The sequence below is a fragment of the Grammomys surdaster genome, unplaced genomic scaffold, assembly GCF_004785775.1.
Source record: "Grammomys surdaster isolate TR1022 unplaced genomic scaffold, NIH_TR_1.0 63, whole genome shotgun sequence".
NCBI classification, from domain to species: domain Eukaryota; kingdom Metazoa; phylum Chordata; class Mammalia; order Rodentia; family Muridae; genus Grammomys; species Grammomys surdaster.
Genome location: NW_021604565.1, coordinates 13,176,538 through 13,191,760, shown reverse-complemented (window position 1 = coordinate 13,191,760; position 15,223 = coordinate 13,176,538). Strand labels below are relative to the sequence as shown.

The window sequence follows — 15,223 nt, the reverse complement described above, 5'->3', positions numbered from 1 at the left end:
GAACTGTATAAGAGCGAACTGTATAAGAAGAAACTTCTAGACATTGATGGGAAGATAGCTGAGCCAATCTGGAAATCAGCTAGGAAGACACTCGGCAGTGATCAAGTGAGCTGGCTAAGAGTCTCCTATGTCTTTCTGGAAAACAAAGGCCAAAGACAACCTCTTCACGGCCTGTTAATGACAGGCTGGGGAAGAGGTTCAGGTGGTAAAGTGCTTACACAGAATGTAAAAGGTCTGGAATTTAGTCCCTAGCCCCACAGGAGACTACATAATACACACTGAGGAGGGAGAGTCAGAAGTTGGAGGTCACCCTCAGCTAAACAAAGCTTCTTGGCCTCTAGCGACCTCAGACAGAGTTAAAGCTTCTGCAATGTTCTTTGTATCATATGTTTGGTCATTGTATTAACTCGGGCCCTTTACTTAGCTCATTAATTTGTTTCTGAGATAAAGAGTCTTGTTATATAGCCCAGACTGGCCTTGAACTTGCTTCATAGCCCAGGCTGGCCGTCTCACCTTCAGTCTCCCCAGTGCAGGGATTGCAGGATGCCACCACATCAGGTTACAGTGATTTTTTCTCTCTGTTTTGTTTTTTTGCTAGAGATAGGCCCTCTCTGTAGACCAGGCTGGTCTCAAACTCACTGAGATTCACTTGCGTTGGCCTCCAGAGTACTGGGATTAAAGGTGTGTGCTCCCACACTTGGCCAGAGTGAGTTTTCTGTGCACCATTTCTCAGCAAAGCTTATAATGGCTTGAGGGCAGGGGTGAGACTCTGGGGTCTCTCTGGGTGTCCTGTGTCTACAGCTAAGCTTCTTTGTTTCCTTCTTTCTGGTATGTCAGGCATCAAAATGTAGTGGGAAAGACATAAAAGTAATAATGTCGTGCTTTTTAGGGTTTCTGTGTAACCAGATAGGCTTGACTTATGCAGTGGGACCAGTACAGACTAGTAAAAGGAGCCAGGCAGAGGTGAGGGGAAGGATTTATAGTCACAGTTACACCTACAAAGACCTACAAAGAAAATGGCAGCAGGAAGGCCACAGAAGTATGAGAAGAAGGGAGATAAGAGGGAGGATTTGTGGTACTATCGAGAATAATTAGCTGAGGAAATTCTCACCTGGACTGTGGCTCTAGTGGAGGGGCTCAGGATGGGTGTGTAGCAGAAAGGTATAGCTCTGGAGCAGACAGCCTAGATGGTCTAATCTCAGCTCTGTTGCTACCAGCTATGTATCTGAGCAAATCACTTCATGTGTTGGGCCTCAGACTCTTGTTTGTCACTTAGTTGTTAACATGGACACTTATCTTTGGGGCCCTGTGATAATTAAAGGATTAATGCTAATAGAACAGCACAGGACATGCTATGTAGCATGTACCCAATAAGGAGGAGCTGTTACTTAACCCCACTCTTCTCTCTCTCAATCCCCACTTTTATTGCATTCCATGCAGGCCTTACCAATTATACCCCAGGACAAATATGCAAACTATCCTTTCTGTTCCCACAGTCTCAACCTGACTAGAACTATGCCTTCTTTATTAGATCCCTTCAACAGTCTCAGTCTTCCTGCCAGAGTCTGACCCATAGTTGCCAGTGTGATGTTTCTGATGCAAAACAGTCACAATACAAAATCTATTGATATATACCAATCATTTGGCATCCCTTACCCCATCCTCACAGGTATTCAACACTCCGGTTCTGCACTACCTATTTGTCCATCATAACCCCGTCCTCTGACTCAGAAGAGTTGACATTAGTTTGAGAGAACAAAATAAAATATTGGGCTTGGCTCTCTTTATTCTGTTACTTTGTGTCTTACTTGTTTCTCTATTGCTATGATGACAAAACGCCATGACCAAGGCAACTTACAAAAGAAAGTAGTATTTGTTTTCCCTTGAGGATTTAATCAATTGGGTTAAGGATTTGAGTCTATGATGATAGAACAAAGATGATGTTGGCAAGAACAGCTGAGTATTCACATCTGGAAGCCAATGGGGGTGGGGGAGAAGGCTTTGATCACCTTTCAGTTTAGTAGACACCAATATTTCTTGAGCCAATGTTGAATAAATTACAATGGGTAAATTAGGAAGAGTGCAGCAAAAATCTACCTAGGAACAAGCAGCTTCTTTGCATTAATCCAAGGAGAACTGGTGAGTTTGTAGCAGTGGTTTCCAGTGTTTAATAGACATTTATCACCTGGAATTTAAAAGACATATGGTTATCCAGAACCACCTTCACTTGGGTGCAGCCTAGGCATCTCAATTTTTCCAAGTTGTCTTTGGTGGGGGAGCCACCAAACTTGAAGTTATTGCCCTAAAGGCAAAGGGTATACAGTGCAGAGAACAGCGAGATGTTTGGAGGGCATAGTAAACGGGACCCAGTGACAGTGACCGAAGGCAGGGTGTCTGGGGAGAACCCTGGACTTCTGGCTTGGCCCTGGTTGAATGAAAGTAGTAAGGTTTGTTTTAGATAAACCCCTGTCTATCTCAGACAGACTTGAGCTATAGGTTTGTCTTAGGTGATGCTGCCATGAAACACCATGATCAAAAGGCAACTTGGGGAGGAAAGGGTTTATTTGGCTTACACTTCCATATCAATGTTCATCACTGAAAGAAGTTAGGACAGGAACTCAAATATGGCAGGAACCTGGAGGCAGGAGCTGATGCAGAGGCTGTGGAGGAGTGCTGCTTACTGGCTTGCTCATCATGGTTTGCTCAGCCTGCTTTCTTATAGAACGCAGGACCACTAGCCCAGTGATAGAACCATTCACAATAGGCAGTCTCTCCATCAATCACTAAGAGAATGCTCTACAGGCTTGCCTACAGCCCAATCTTATGGAGGCATTTTCTTCAGTGAGGATCCCTGCTCTCAAATGACTTTAGCTTGTTTCATGTTCAAATAAAACTATCCAGCACAAGGTGCCTCCATAGATCCAAGTGGAGATGTCCTTCAGGTACAACTTTCTCAGGAGATTCATATTGGACCAGTGAGTAACGGCAGACCTTTCCAATTTCTAGGAACTATGATGACTATACGGAATACAGGACCATTGTTATTCTGCACAATTCTTTACTCAAACCCTTTACCGGCCATTACCCCATCTATACTGTAAAGCTGTTCTTGTACTATCTGTAGGCTTAAGGTGTCTTGTAGATTATTGGATATCGACTGCAGCCTTTGGGTAGCATTTAAAGGTATGCACATAATGGCTCTCAACTTCCAATAAATTTTCATTTATCCATAATTACTCCCTTTAAGATGTGTGGTCAAAGACATTTAGCCCTAAACCACTTAAGCCTGTTCCTAACTGGGAAAAATTTACGGGTTACCAAAGAGGCCGAGTGGGGTTTGGAATATACGGCTCTTTGGTTAGTTTCTAGTTTAGACATACTGAAATAAAGATCGAGTGATATATTAAGCTTAAGTAACAGATGGTGGACGGGCATTTTCGCATCCATCACATCCATTTCTCAGGACTCTAAGGAAATGATCTAAGTCCACAAGAGAAATAAACTAGGAGAGGATGGGATCAGGACAGGAAAAGGATCGGTTTATTTAACTACGTCTATACCAAGTCTTGTGTAGGTGAAAAATTCAAAGGGTGTCCGACTGGATCAAAAGCTGGAGGAGAATGGAACACGCCGGCTGACTATATCAGAAATTGATAAGGGCTGAGACCGAGAGTAGCAGAACCCCGCCTCCACACCTCGGCTCCGCTCTCCGGAGGGCTGCCAATCACGCAGGTGAACGGTGAGAAACAAAGAGGTGAAAACAGGCTGCGAAAAGCCGAGTCAGAGTCCTTCAGACCGGCACGCGCTCTACCTGGGGCGCGGCTCCCGCCGTCCCCTCTGATCGCCTCACAGAGACGGGGTCGTTGTGACGAGAAGGGCGTATCCCGCCCCACTGTCCGGCGCGCTCCGAGTGAGTCGCAGCCCGCGGGAGGGCCGGCATCGAGAGCGCGCAGCGCGAGGCGAACGTGCCCGAGCCGAAGAACTACCGGATCCCAGAGGTAACCGCGGCCGGCCGAGGTGGGGGGAGGGGAGGGGCGTGACGCCGAGACGCAAGGCACGCTGGGCGGGGCCACGTCGGGTGGGGCAGGAGGGGCGGAGGGGCGGAGGGGCGGGGCCTGAGGGCGAGGGCGGGGGAGAATGGCAGTTGCTGTGTTGGTTCCCGGCTGCGACGGTCTGGCTAGAGTCACTGAGGGGAGTTCGGGAAAGCGGCCGCCGGCAGCTGTTCCACCGGCAGCTCTCGCCGTGGCTGAGAAGGTTCCGTGGCGGTGCTAAAGCGCCGTCCTCCGTTCTTCCTCCACTTTCTGCCTCCGCGGGATGGGCCTGCTCGCCCGCCGCCCGGCGCCGCCGCCCTGAGAAGCTGAGGTACGGCGGGCTCCGGAGCAGCGGGGGCCGGGTGGCTCCCCTACGGATGGGATTCGAGGCGCCGCTCAGGCCTCGGACTGGGGCTGGGAGACCGGCGCGGCCCTCTCTGGGGTGCGGACCGGGACGTAGGGGCCGGGCCTGCGGTCCCGACGGTGTTGTGACTGTCCGCCGCGCTGCCGCGAGTGTTCCGGGGCCGCGGAGCGGACGAGACCGGAGGGCGGCCGCCGTGGGGAGGCGGCGGGGGCGGAGCGCATTCCTGACGGGTGAAATCGGCTCTAACGGGACGCTTTCCGGGCCTCGCCGCACACTGGGCGCCGCGGACTTCGCCCCCGAAGCCTGCCGCCTGGGGCTCGGGAGGGCGGCGGGAGATGACCGCCTCCTTAGCGAGCAGAGATCGCGCACACACTCTGGCACCGGCGCGGAAAGCCGTGTGGCCTGGGGGTGAAGCGTGTGAACGGGGGTCTTCCGGGACTCCACCTTCGGGGTGTTCCCTGCCCTCACTCCGGTTGAGGCCACCACTTTGAATTGCCAGTTTTTCCTTCGATCTGGGATTCCACTCTGCTGTTGCTCTCTTCTCTTTTTTCCATTTCCATTAATGGGAAGAAGTGGTTTAGGGTTCATTAATCCCGAGACAAGGGTAACAAATAAAAGAGGCAAGAGAATGGTGAAGGCTATATATGGAGAAAGAAAGGTTTAATTTTTGCTCATAGGCGCCCTTGGAGGTAGAAATACACGACTGCTGCTTTACTTTGTGTAGGGTTTACTGGTGAGAATGTCGCAGAATGTTGGTAATGTTAGAAAGGACGGCCTTTAAATGCCGCTGCAATTTTCAAACCTAGGGGTGGGCTAGAAAGGCTGGTGTAAAATGATAGCAAACGGGAGACATGAAAGCGGTCCTTCCCTTGGATGATGCTTTCAAAATATTTTGATCTCCCTCATTTTACTTTGTGTGTGTGTGTGTGTCTGGCAGTCTTTGATTATTTCTTATTTTAACCTGAATTTAATTATTTCTTAATTTGACCTGATTTTGACCCTTTTCATTGTATGTAGTGTGACGATATACTTGTCTTTTTTTTCCCTTTCCGGTTTCGCTGTAAATCGGTCTCTGTGCACATCTTACTGCTTCTGTTTGTAATTCAAGTCATTTCCATATTTGCCTGCTTAAGCTTTGTTAGCGGGGAACTGTCTGTATTGAATTAGAATGTAAATATTTAGAAAATGGCGATGTCCTTACTTTCAAGTGTTCTTTACTTGGTACTTGCAATTTCATGGGCAAAGATTTGGTATTAAGTCTTGGGACTTACTAAACCAAATTATGCAAAACAAAAGCAAGCCTTTTTTGGGTATTTTTTTTGTTTTTTGTTTTTAAATACTGTATACAGTGTAAGCTTAAATTTCCTGTGACCATGGAAACATTTTAATGTCATTGCAGGGTGTCTTTCTGAGGAAGAATGCACATGGCAGCTAACCTGAGTGCACTTTTTTTATTATTATTATATCATCGATTCTCATTCTAGAACTCCAGTAAGGTTATTTTTTTTAATTGCAGGATTATTTTAGAAGTTGAAACAAGCCTATTCATTACTGAAATAGCTGTATGAAATGTCTCGTCTTGGAGATGTCTCCATTGAACATTAGAATTAATATTAAAAAATGTTCATTGTACTGTTGCCTAGCAAATGTTAGAATTTAATTTTGAATATTTGTGGCAATTTGTTGAATTTTTGGTGTCTTTCTTAATCTGGCAAAAAGACTGCCATATTGTTTTCTACGAAAGTGTTTTTAAAGATACTTCGGCACCAGGTAGAAAGTCAATGGACTTGATTTGCCGTGTTCGAACATGGCTTCCAAACAGTGCTTTTGCAGTTGTGAGTACAGTGTTCTCAGGAGTCATGCCCCCCTAACACCCTCACACATCTTTTTTTTGGAGAAAGGGTTTCACTCTGTAACCTGGTTGGCCTGGAACTTGCTATGTATACAAGGCTGGCCTTGAACTCACAGAGTTCTTGCCCCTGATAGGATTAAAGGCCTGTGCTACTTGCCAGCCTGGTGATACCACTGTACTTTGATGGAATATAGATGTATGCATAGTTTTTGGCAGACATTTGTGTGTGTGTGCATATGTGAGGCTAGTCTTGAGGCTAGGGCCTTGCACAAGCTAGCAAGTATCTTAGTACCTCCGCCCTCTTTGAGGCAAGCTTTTTATTTTTCTTCTTTCCTGTCTTCTGAAAAGAATCTTGTATATTTGCATGACAAGCCTTGTTTCTTTCCTAAACATTTAGATATAGCACAGAAATCCTTTAGTTTTTAGTCAGCCCTTACCACCTAATAAACATATATTCTCTAATCACCTGCCTCTCACCTCTTTGTGTTAGTATCTGTTTGTAATTTAGCGACTCTAGAGATTGAGGTGGGAACATTGTTAGAAGCTAACTGAGCAATTTAGACCCCATGGCAGACAGCAGCAGGAACACCAGTCATCAGTCACCTCATCATCTGGAGGGCACTGAAGGTGTAGTTTCTTGATCTTTCTAAGAAGCCAAAATAATTGTGATAACTTGTAAACATCTCTAGTCAAGTGTTTGGCACATAATCAGCTGGTAATAAATTTGGGTACTTTTATGTCAAGAGTTACTCATTTATATCTTCTATACGCAGGAGATAGAAAGTTTTAGAGGATTGTTGCTTGTCTTTCAGATGGTACTGTAGGTGACAGTTGTCAAATGCAGGCTAGTGTTCTTACTGACTAAGCTTATGCTCTTTTATTGATTTTTTTTTCTTTATAGTTGAGGTTTTCCAAAAAAAAACAAAAAACCAACAACAACAACCTTGGGCATCTTGGGCTAAGAGCCAAAGTAAAGTTGAATTTCTAAAGTATATTTGATTGCATAGTACACTGATTGTGTTTGTCCAGCTAGTTCCTCAGAACAGAATAGTAGCCAGCTTTAAAAGGCCCATGCTCATCTAGGGAACACGGCTAAAAGGTTAGCTTGACTCCTATTTAGCTGATATTAATTGGATTAGTGATGAAGAGTAACTGAATTTTCTTTTTTCTTTTTTTTTATTGGATATTTTATTTACATTTCATATGTTATCCCCTTACCCCATCCCCCACCCACCCGGGAACCCCCCATCCCCTTACCCCTCCTCCTTCTTCTCCGTGGATGTAACCCCCACCTACCCCCCCCACTCCCACTTCCCCACCCTCAAAATTCCCACCCCCTGGGGCGTCCAGCCTTCATGAGGTCAAGGATCTCTTCTTCCACCTGTGCCCAGCAGGGCCTTCCACTCTTACATATTCAGCTGAAGCCCTGGATCCCTCCATAAGTGCTCCCAGGCTGGTGGTTTAGACCCTGGGAGCTGTGGTTGGTTGGTATTGTTGCTCTCCTCATGGTGCCACAAACCCTTTCAGCTCCTTCAGTCTTCACTCTAACTCCTCCATTGAGAACCTCATGATCAGTTCAATGGCTAGTTGTGAGCATCTGCCTCTGAATATGTCAGACTCTTGAAGGCCTCTGAGGAGACATCCATATCAGGCCCTTATCGGCATGCACTTCCTGACTTTACCTAGGCAGTTTTCTCCTTCAACTAGAATAATTTTCCATTCTTTTAAGTTAGTATACCAATTCTTTGTTAAGTGACAGAAGATGCATAATGTTGAAAGCACACCTACCTGTGTGGCTAAAGAGTGAGGGAGAATATTCATTGTTTAACACATCTGTATTTCAGATGGTGGTAGACTTCAACCAAAAAAGGCATTGAAATAATTTTAGGTGTTTCAGACTTAGATACTTCATTGTTTCTATAGAGTTGTCATATGTCATACTTGATATATGAAAGTGGAAAAAAAGCACATTTTAAATAAGAGTTCCTTTAAAATACATATTACAATATTGTTTTCATTGTTATTAGTAATATCTGAAGAATTATTTTATTGTGTTTTTATTATGTGGGTGTTCTGCCTGCATGTAAGTCTGTGTAGGACATGTATGCAGTTTCTGTGGAGCCCAGAAGAGGGCGTCGGATGCCCTTGGAACTGGAGTTATAGTGGTTTGGTTATTAGCCCTGTTGATTTGTTTTAGAAGTCTTATTTAAAAGGGGTTTGCTATGTGAAGATTTCAATAGGAGAGAACTAGTGAGCTGTTTTAGCTTAAAAGATAAGTTTGTACATTGAATTTCGAAGCATAGTTTGGGCCAGAAGTTACCTTTGTTTAATTTAAGCCCCAAAGAAACTTCAGATCTGTATCTTTACTCCATAAAGTTGAAGTTGTCTCTTGAAAGTATGTACCCTAATACTCTTCTTCTACCCCTCTAGTGCCCCTAAGAGTGAAACTGCTCTTGTACCGTGAATAGTTATCATGTTGCCACTGGAACTTCTAAAATTGAATCATAAGGAACAAATTAGTTAGGATGGACCAAGAAGCCAGGGCAGGTTATGTGGAAACTGATATCATTAGAAGGAGGTAGAGGTAGGTATATATCTGAGTTCCAGGCCAGCCTAGTCTACATACAGAGTTCAGGCCAGCCAGAGAGCTACATATGAGATCCTTTCTACAAACAAAACAAAAACCCAACCCAACCCACCCTACCCCTAACCCCAACCCCAACCCAAAACAAAAACAAAAAAAACCCAAAGCATTCTGGATGAGTATTCTGTACTAAAACCTACTGTATCACAAGATAAGTTGTCATTAGTCTGGAATTACAGATTTATATTTGATAATTTCTAAATAAAGCCTTGTCATTGGCAATTATTATATTACTATATTACAATATTGCAATTACTATATTACTATTTTTATGCATGATCACATGTGAGAATGTATAGCAAGTAATGTAAGCTCTGTGGTGGCAGAGTTCTTCTCTTTGTTCATGCTGAAAATCTTAGCATCTAGAATAAACTTGGTGTGTACAGTGAAATAATTTTAGTATTAAGTATTTGCTAAGTGAATAAATATCTACAGTGGGAGACGTGCTCTCATGTGCTTCTCTCTCCTTTCTCTTCTGTCCCTCTGTTCTCTCTCCTCTTTCATCACACATAGCCCAGTTTGCCATGTCCCGACCCTTCTCCTTCTCCTCTTAAACTTATGGGATTATAAATGTGATTATGTGGTGCTGGGGTTCAAACTCTGGGCCTTGTGCATGCTAGGATAGCATTCTACCAACTGAGCTATATTCCCATCCATGACAGCTATTTATAGAAATACACTGTGAGCCACAACTGTGATTTGAGATTTTCCAGTGTTATATTAAGAAAGTTGAAGAAATAAAGTGAAACTAATTTTTGTAATAAATTTTATTTAGCCCAGTACATCCAAATGACACTCAGGCATTATTAACAGGTGGCTTTCATTCTTTCAACTTCACAGTGGACTGTGGCTCTAAGAGCTTTCTGTATGGCATGTTATTTCTTGCAGAGATTGTTTCTTTTTATTGTCATCTTAGTAAGTTTTTTTTTTAAATCTTTTGAAGCCATCCATATATGGAATTGGCACTTCCTACAGCAGGATTATTGAGTTGGATTGACAGGTACCAGGCTTCTGCTCTGCTTTATTTTGTGCCTCATTCTCTGTCCCTGTCTGTAAGATGAAGGAGAGTGTGCTGTCCTTTATGGCAGTGAATTAGGATAAACTAATTAGGCATGTGCAACTCTGGCTACTCAGACAAGACTCTACAGAAGAGCTCTTGTTAAATAGCACCTTGTCCTACTATACCTAGTTTGGTATAAAACAGAAGAAATCCCAGTGAGATTACTACAAATGGAGTGCCCTGCTACCACCTCTAAACCCTGTTCTCCCCTTGGTTTGAAATCAGTTACAATAATGTCCAGGTTGTTACAAAATCCAGGGATAGATGCCCTTATAAGAGGAAAACAGGAAATTGTAGAAGACATGGAAGAAGGAGGCTGTTACCGGGAGACTGAGACTGGAGCCAAAACCCAGAGCTAAGAGGAGGCATAGAACAGATTCTACTCAAAAGTACAGGAGGGAACACAGCCCCACCTCTAATCTCAGAATTTAGAAAGTAAATACCTGTTGCTTTAAGCACCACCAGTTTGTTGTGATTTGACAGCACCCACGAGAAACTAATATATAATAAAAAATCTTCAGTGACCCAAAGGCTTGTGCTTATTGTCCCTTTCTGTCATGCACTGTGATTATCAGGTTCTAGATAGTTATATCCTAATCCTTTCTTAGACCTGCTGGGAAGTATGCTAATACCCTCCAGCCTCAACAGGCTTAGGAAATAGATTACACACTATATGTTCTGTTACTTCTGCTCCTGTCATTTCTTACCTCTTTTTCCAACTTGTTCCCTGTTTGTTCTTCACTTTTAAGGTGTTGTTCATACTTGGGGTCGAGGGGTGAGGGGTGAGTAAACTGATGAGAGTTAGTAAACAGGCTCTGCCTCCTTCATGTGTCATCACTAAGAGATCTTCCTGTCACTTTCTCCTGTACCTTAGTGTTGCAATGCCATAGGCCTAATTTCCCACCTTTCTATATTTACTCCCTTGGTGATTTCATTCATGGTCATGATTTTACACATCATCCTATAAAAACTCCCCAAGTTCCATTTCTAGGCCTACCTCAACCCCTACTCCCAGACCTAGAAGGCATATTTCCATCAAAATAGTTGTGATGTGGTTCCAGGGTTTTAGAACTTTTTAAACTATCCCCTACCTTAATGGCTGCTTTTCAAACATCTTTAGGTTAATGCCCCTTAGGAGTCAGTAGTTAAGTATCTACCAACTCCATATTAATATGCTCCTACTTTCAAAAGAGACTGGAATGTTTTTAATCTTTCTCCCCCAATTGAATGAATATTACCTTCTTTTATAGCAGTGTACTGTTTTCTAACTCATAGATAATGAATATTATTTATAATGGGTATTATTAAAACTACAGAGCACCATTCTGCTCTACTTTCTAGTAAAGAACTGGGCTTATATAAGTAAATGTAGCAGGTGAGTATGAAGTTGTTCAAGTCCTATCTCTTTTGGGAAGCTTTGGCATGTGGGAGTAGTTTATTCTGAACTTGTAGTTTCTGTTTCTTGGAATCATAGAAAGTATCTTAGGGGTAGAAGGTGTGTATATGACCATGGAAAATTGTGGTTCTCAAATTTGGAGTGGATTTTTTTTTAAAGTGGATACTTGTCTATGCTAATGATTTGTCCCTTCCCTCCAAATTCAGAAGTAATGTTGTTCTGTTTTTAATAATAGATCACTAGAGATAGGCCTGTCTTAGCTACATAAATGTAAGACAGCTGAAAACACTATATTTTCAAGAAATTTATGTATTTAAACAATGTTTTCCAAAATTTTAAATGACTGGCTATACTGGTGAGAAAAGCCATTTCAGGCAGGAGAGATGGCTCAGGGGTCAGGGGTGCTTGCTGCTCTTCTAAAGGATCTGAGTTTGGAACCCAGCCCTCATATCAGACTGTTCACAGCTGACTGTAACTCTAGGTCCAGGGGATTCAGCATCCTATTAGGGACTCTGAGAGCACTCACTAACATGTTGCATATAGACACACACACATACAGGATGGAAATTACAGCAGATAGAAGGTGGCAAAAGAAAAAGTTGATAAAGTTAACGGTAGAATAATAAAAGCTTTCCAAGTTAAAGAATGGGGGCGAGAGATACATAAAATGAGCATAGCTATTGGCTACTTTGAGGCCAGCTGGTCTATACAGCTAGGACTACATAATGAGACCCTAATCCCTTCCCTCCCCAAAAATTCATTAAATTTTGTTTGCTTATTATGAGGTGAGTGGGTGCTGTGTCATGACTCAGAAGTAGAAGTTCTCTTTCTTCTACTATGAAGGTTCCAGGGATTGAGCGGAGTGTGTCAGCCTTGGTGGCAAGTCCCTGACTCACTTAGCTATTGCCAGTCTGTGAATTTTAAAAGTATAGTCTTGAAATGGGTAAGCCGTTTCTAAATGGGAAAAAAACCAAAGGTCATGAAAACAAAGATGTGAGTTATAAAATTTCCTCATTAGAAAATTGCTGTACGATTGAATATAATTTTTAAAAAAGATTATCTGATATGACAGCAAGTGTGTGTGTGTGCGCATGTATATATGTACTTATGTATGTTTGTGTATATGTGTGTGTGTATGTGAAGCAGGACCTATGAAGGACTAGCTTACCCTGTCTTGGCAGAGCTAAGCCGTTGACTATCCAGCATCATGTGTCCTTTCCTGGACAGTATTTTTATCTGTAGATGAATTAGGGCAATTCTTGCTCAGTGGCTACCTTGCCACAACTGGAGCAACTCCATATGAAGGTTATGATGCTCAGTATCTTCTTTAAACTGTGAAGGGGGTACTGTCAGGAGCAGACATGTCTTTTAGTCAAAATTTTCATTAATAATGACATGATTTTACATGTGAAATTCTGTGGATTTCTGATGGTTTTGAAGACTGTCTATATAAGGTATATCTGAACTCTTAAACCTTGATTCCTCTTAGTTATTTCTAATTGAATAATAATGAAAGCACCATATTATAATTAAATCAGAATCTAATATCACTACGATCTGGCCCTTAACTTGCATTACTTAATCATCCTGAACAGTTTGTAATAGCAGCTACTAGAAGGACTGGGTCTAAGCCTTGTATTCTTAAATGAGTTGCACAGGCACAAATGCCTATTTAAGAGTAATAATATTAATTTTGAGTTTTGTATTAATATAAAAATGTATACTAATGAAAACCTCAAGTCTGTACCAATATATAAATTCTGTACCAATGTAAAAAGTTAGAACTTCAATTTTGCATCCATTATACAGATTTCTACCAATGTAAGATTGTAACTATACAATGCTTTGTTTTAAGAGTAAATTTAGTAATACATCCCATACATTTCCTCTCTGTTTAAAATTATGACCATTTCTAAATTATCCCTTAAAATGGCAACCTGTCTATAATTTATAAAATAACCATAACACCCAAACCAAGGGATCGGGATGATGACTCTCCATAACTTCTTTCTGCTGAATTAGGATGATGAAATTTTTTTAAAGGGCTGAAGAGGGGTAGGAAAATTAGAAAAATTGGTTAGACTTAAGAAAGCTAGCTTTAGCATCTGTCATTCAGTCTCTGTATACTTAGAAGGTTCAGGGCTTGACTGAAGTTCTGGGATCGGTCTGAAAGGCTGTAACTCTGTCTGAAAGACCAAGTCCATAGGGAATCAGCACATGTGTATATAGGCGTGCGTACACACACACACACACACACACAAACTTGGTCTTCGTAATTTAAGAGAATTGAAGTATTAATCTGCAAACTTTTTGTTTGGGTCTATGTGTGTGTAGTTGGGAAGGAACTCACTAGCATACCATGCTTTTTTAAAGTTTGGCTTGTGGGGAATGAACTCACTAACAGCTGTCTCCCTATCCCTGGTCTGTAGACTTTTTTTTTTTTAATCTAGCCTTCCTCATTTCATAAAGTTACCTCTAATTAATTATAAGTTATTTAGGTACACGATTAGATGTTTATTAATAGGATACTTTTAACTGTAATTCTTGAAATTGGGTAGTGTTGATAATTAATGTAATTAACATTTTATTGTATCCTATAGTACTTGTAGGGTAAAAAAGATTTTTTTTCATAGTTTAAAATTTTACATGTAGAAACACTCATAAGAACACATCAGCACTAGCAAACCTAAAGCATTTATTTAGCAAATACTATTTTTCTATAAGCTGCACAACGTGTAAGGTACCAGTGAGACACAGCTTATCTTACATCTCACCTCAGCTAATATGTTAGGTTTCATCAGATTCAACACTATTCGAGGTTGTTTTCACACTATCCTTGTAACTTCTGTTTGGAGTGACCAGTGACTGATGTGTCAGTATTTTTAATAGGGATCACAGACTCCTCCTAGGGTATTATTATTGTCACTAAAATTGGTTGAGGTCTTGACTCCCATGTTCTCTTCTGACACTAGGTATTAAATTGATTCCTGGAGGGTATGCTGGGTATTTTATTTTTAACTGGATCACTGACTTTCTAAGTACACCCTTTAGTTAACTGAGAATACCTTTTTGTTTTTTTCTTCTTCCTCCTCCTCCTCTCCTTCTTCCTCCTCCTCTTTTTCTTCTTTAAAATTTAACTATTTTTATTCTATGTGTCTGGGTGTTTTGTGCCTATACTTGCAGAGGTCAGAGAAGGGCGCCAGCTCCTCTGGAAATGAGTTATATGAATAGTTATGAACTGCTGTGTAGATGCTGGGAATAGAACGTGGATCCTCAGCAAGAGTAGCCAATGTTTTTAATTGCTGAGCTAGCTCTCCAGTAGCTTTTACTAGGACTGTGACCAATACAGTGTTTTCTAAATCTGTGTGGATTGAGCCTTCTAGGATTGTAAGATACTTTGTTTCTAAATTTAGATTAAGTTTAGAGCCTAGAACTCATTTTTGTTTAAATCAGTATTATGAGTGTTGGTTAAGTGTTTCAGCTGAACTGTTCAACTTTTGTAATTTTTACAAAGTGTAAGAAAACAATTTTGTCATTCAAGTTGTGTCAGAACAAACTAATCAGGGAACTAGAGAGATAATGGTTCAGGGATTAAGAATCATTCATTACTTTTCCAGAGGACTCCATTTCAGCAGAGGACTCCATTTCAGTTCCCAGCTCTCTGGGGGATCTGACACCCTTTTTCAGACACACACACACACACACACACACACACACACACCTTTAAAGCAACAACAAAGTAGTACTTTTACTAGGTCTTTACTACATGTGGCTTTTATATGCAGTACAAACACCTTTGTTTGGGACCATTTCCTTCCTTCCTTCCTTCCTTCCTTCCTTCCTTCCTTCCTTCCTTCCTTCCTTCCTTCCTTCCTT

At 41.9% G+C, this 15,223-nt stretch overlaps 1 protein-coding gene across 3 annotated transcripts in view; it reads left to right on the top strand.

Moving 5' to 3' along the window:
- Nucleotides 1–3,968: 3,968 nt before the first annotated feature.
- Nucleotides 3,969–15,223, top strand: part of Rnf19a (ring finger protein 19A, RBR E3 ubiquitin protein ligase) — a 43,705-nt gene continuing 32,450 nt past the window's right edge. For 2 of the 3 annotated variants that reach the window (XM_028766406.1, XM_028766430.1), the window contains exon 1: nucleotides 4,130–4,362. The gene's annotated coding sequence lies outside the window, so the exon portion shown is untranslated. Of the gene's footprint in view, nucleotides 3,999–4,129; nucleotides 4,363–15,223 lie in introns of those variants that run through there. The other variant, XM_028766414.1, reaches the window with a different exon arrangement.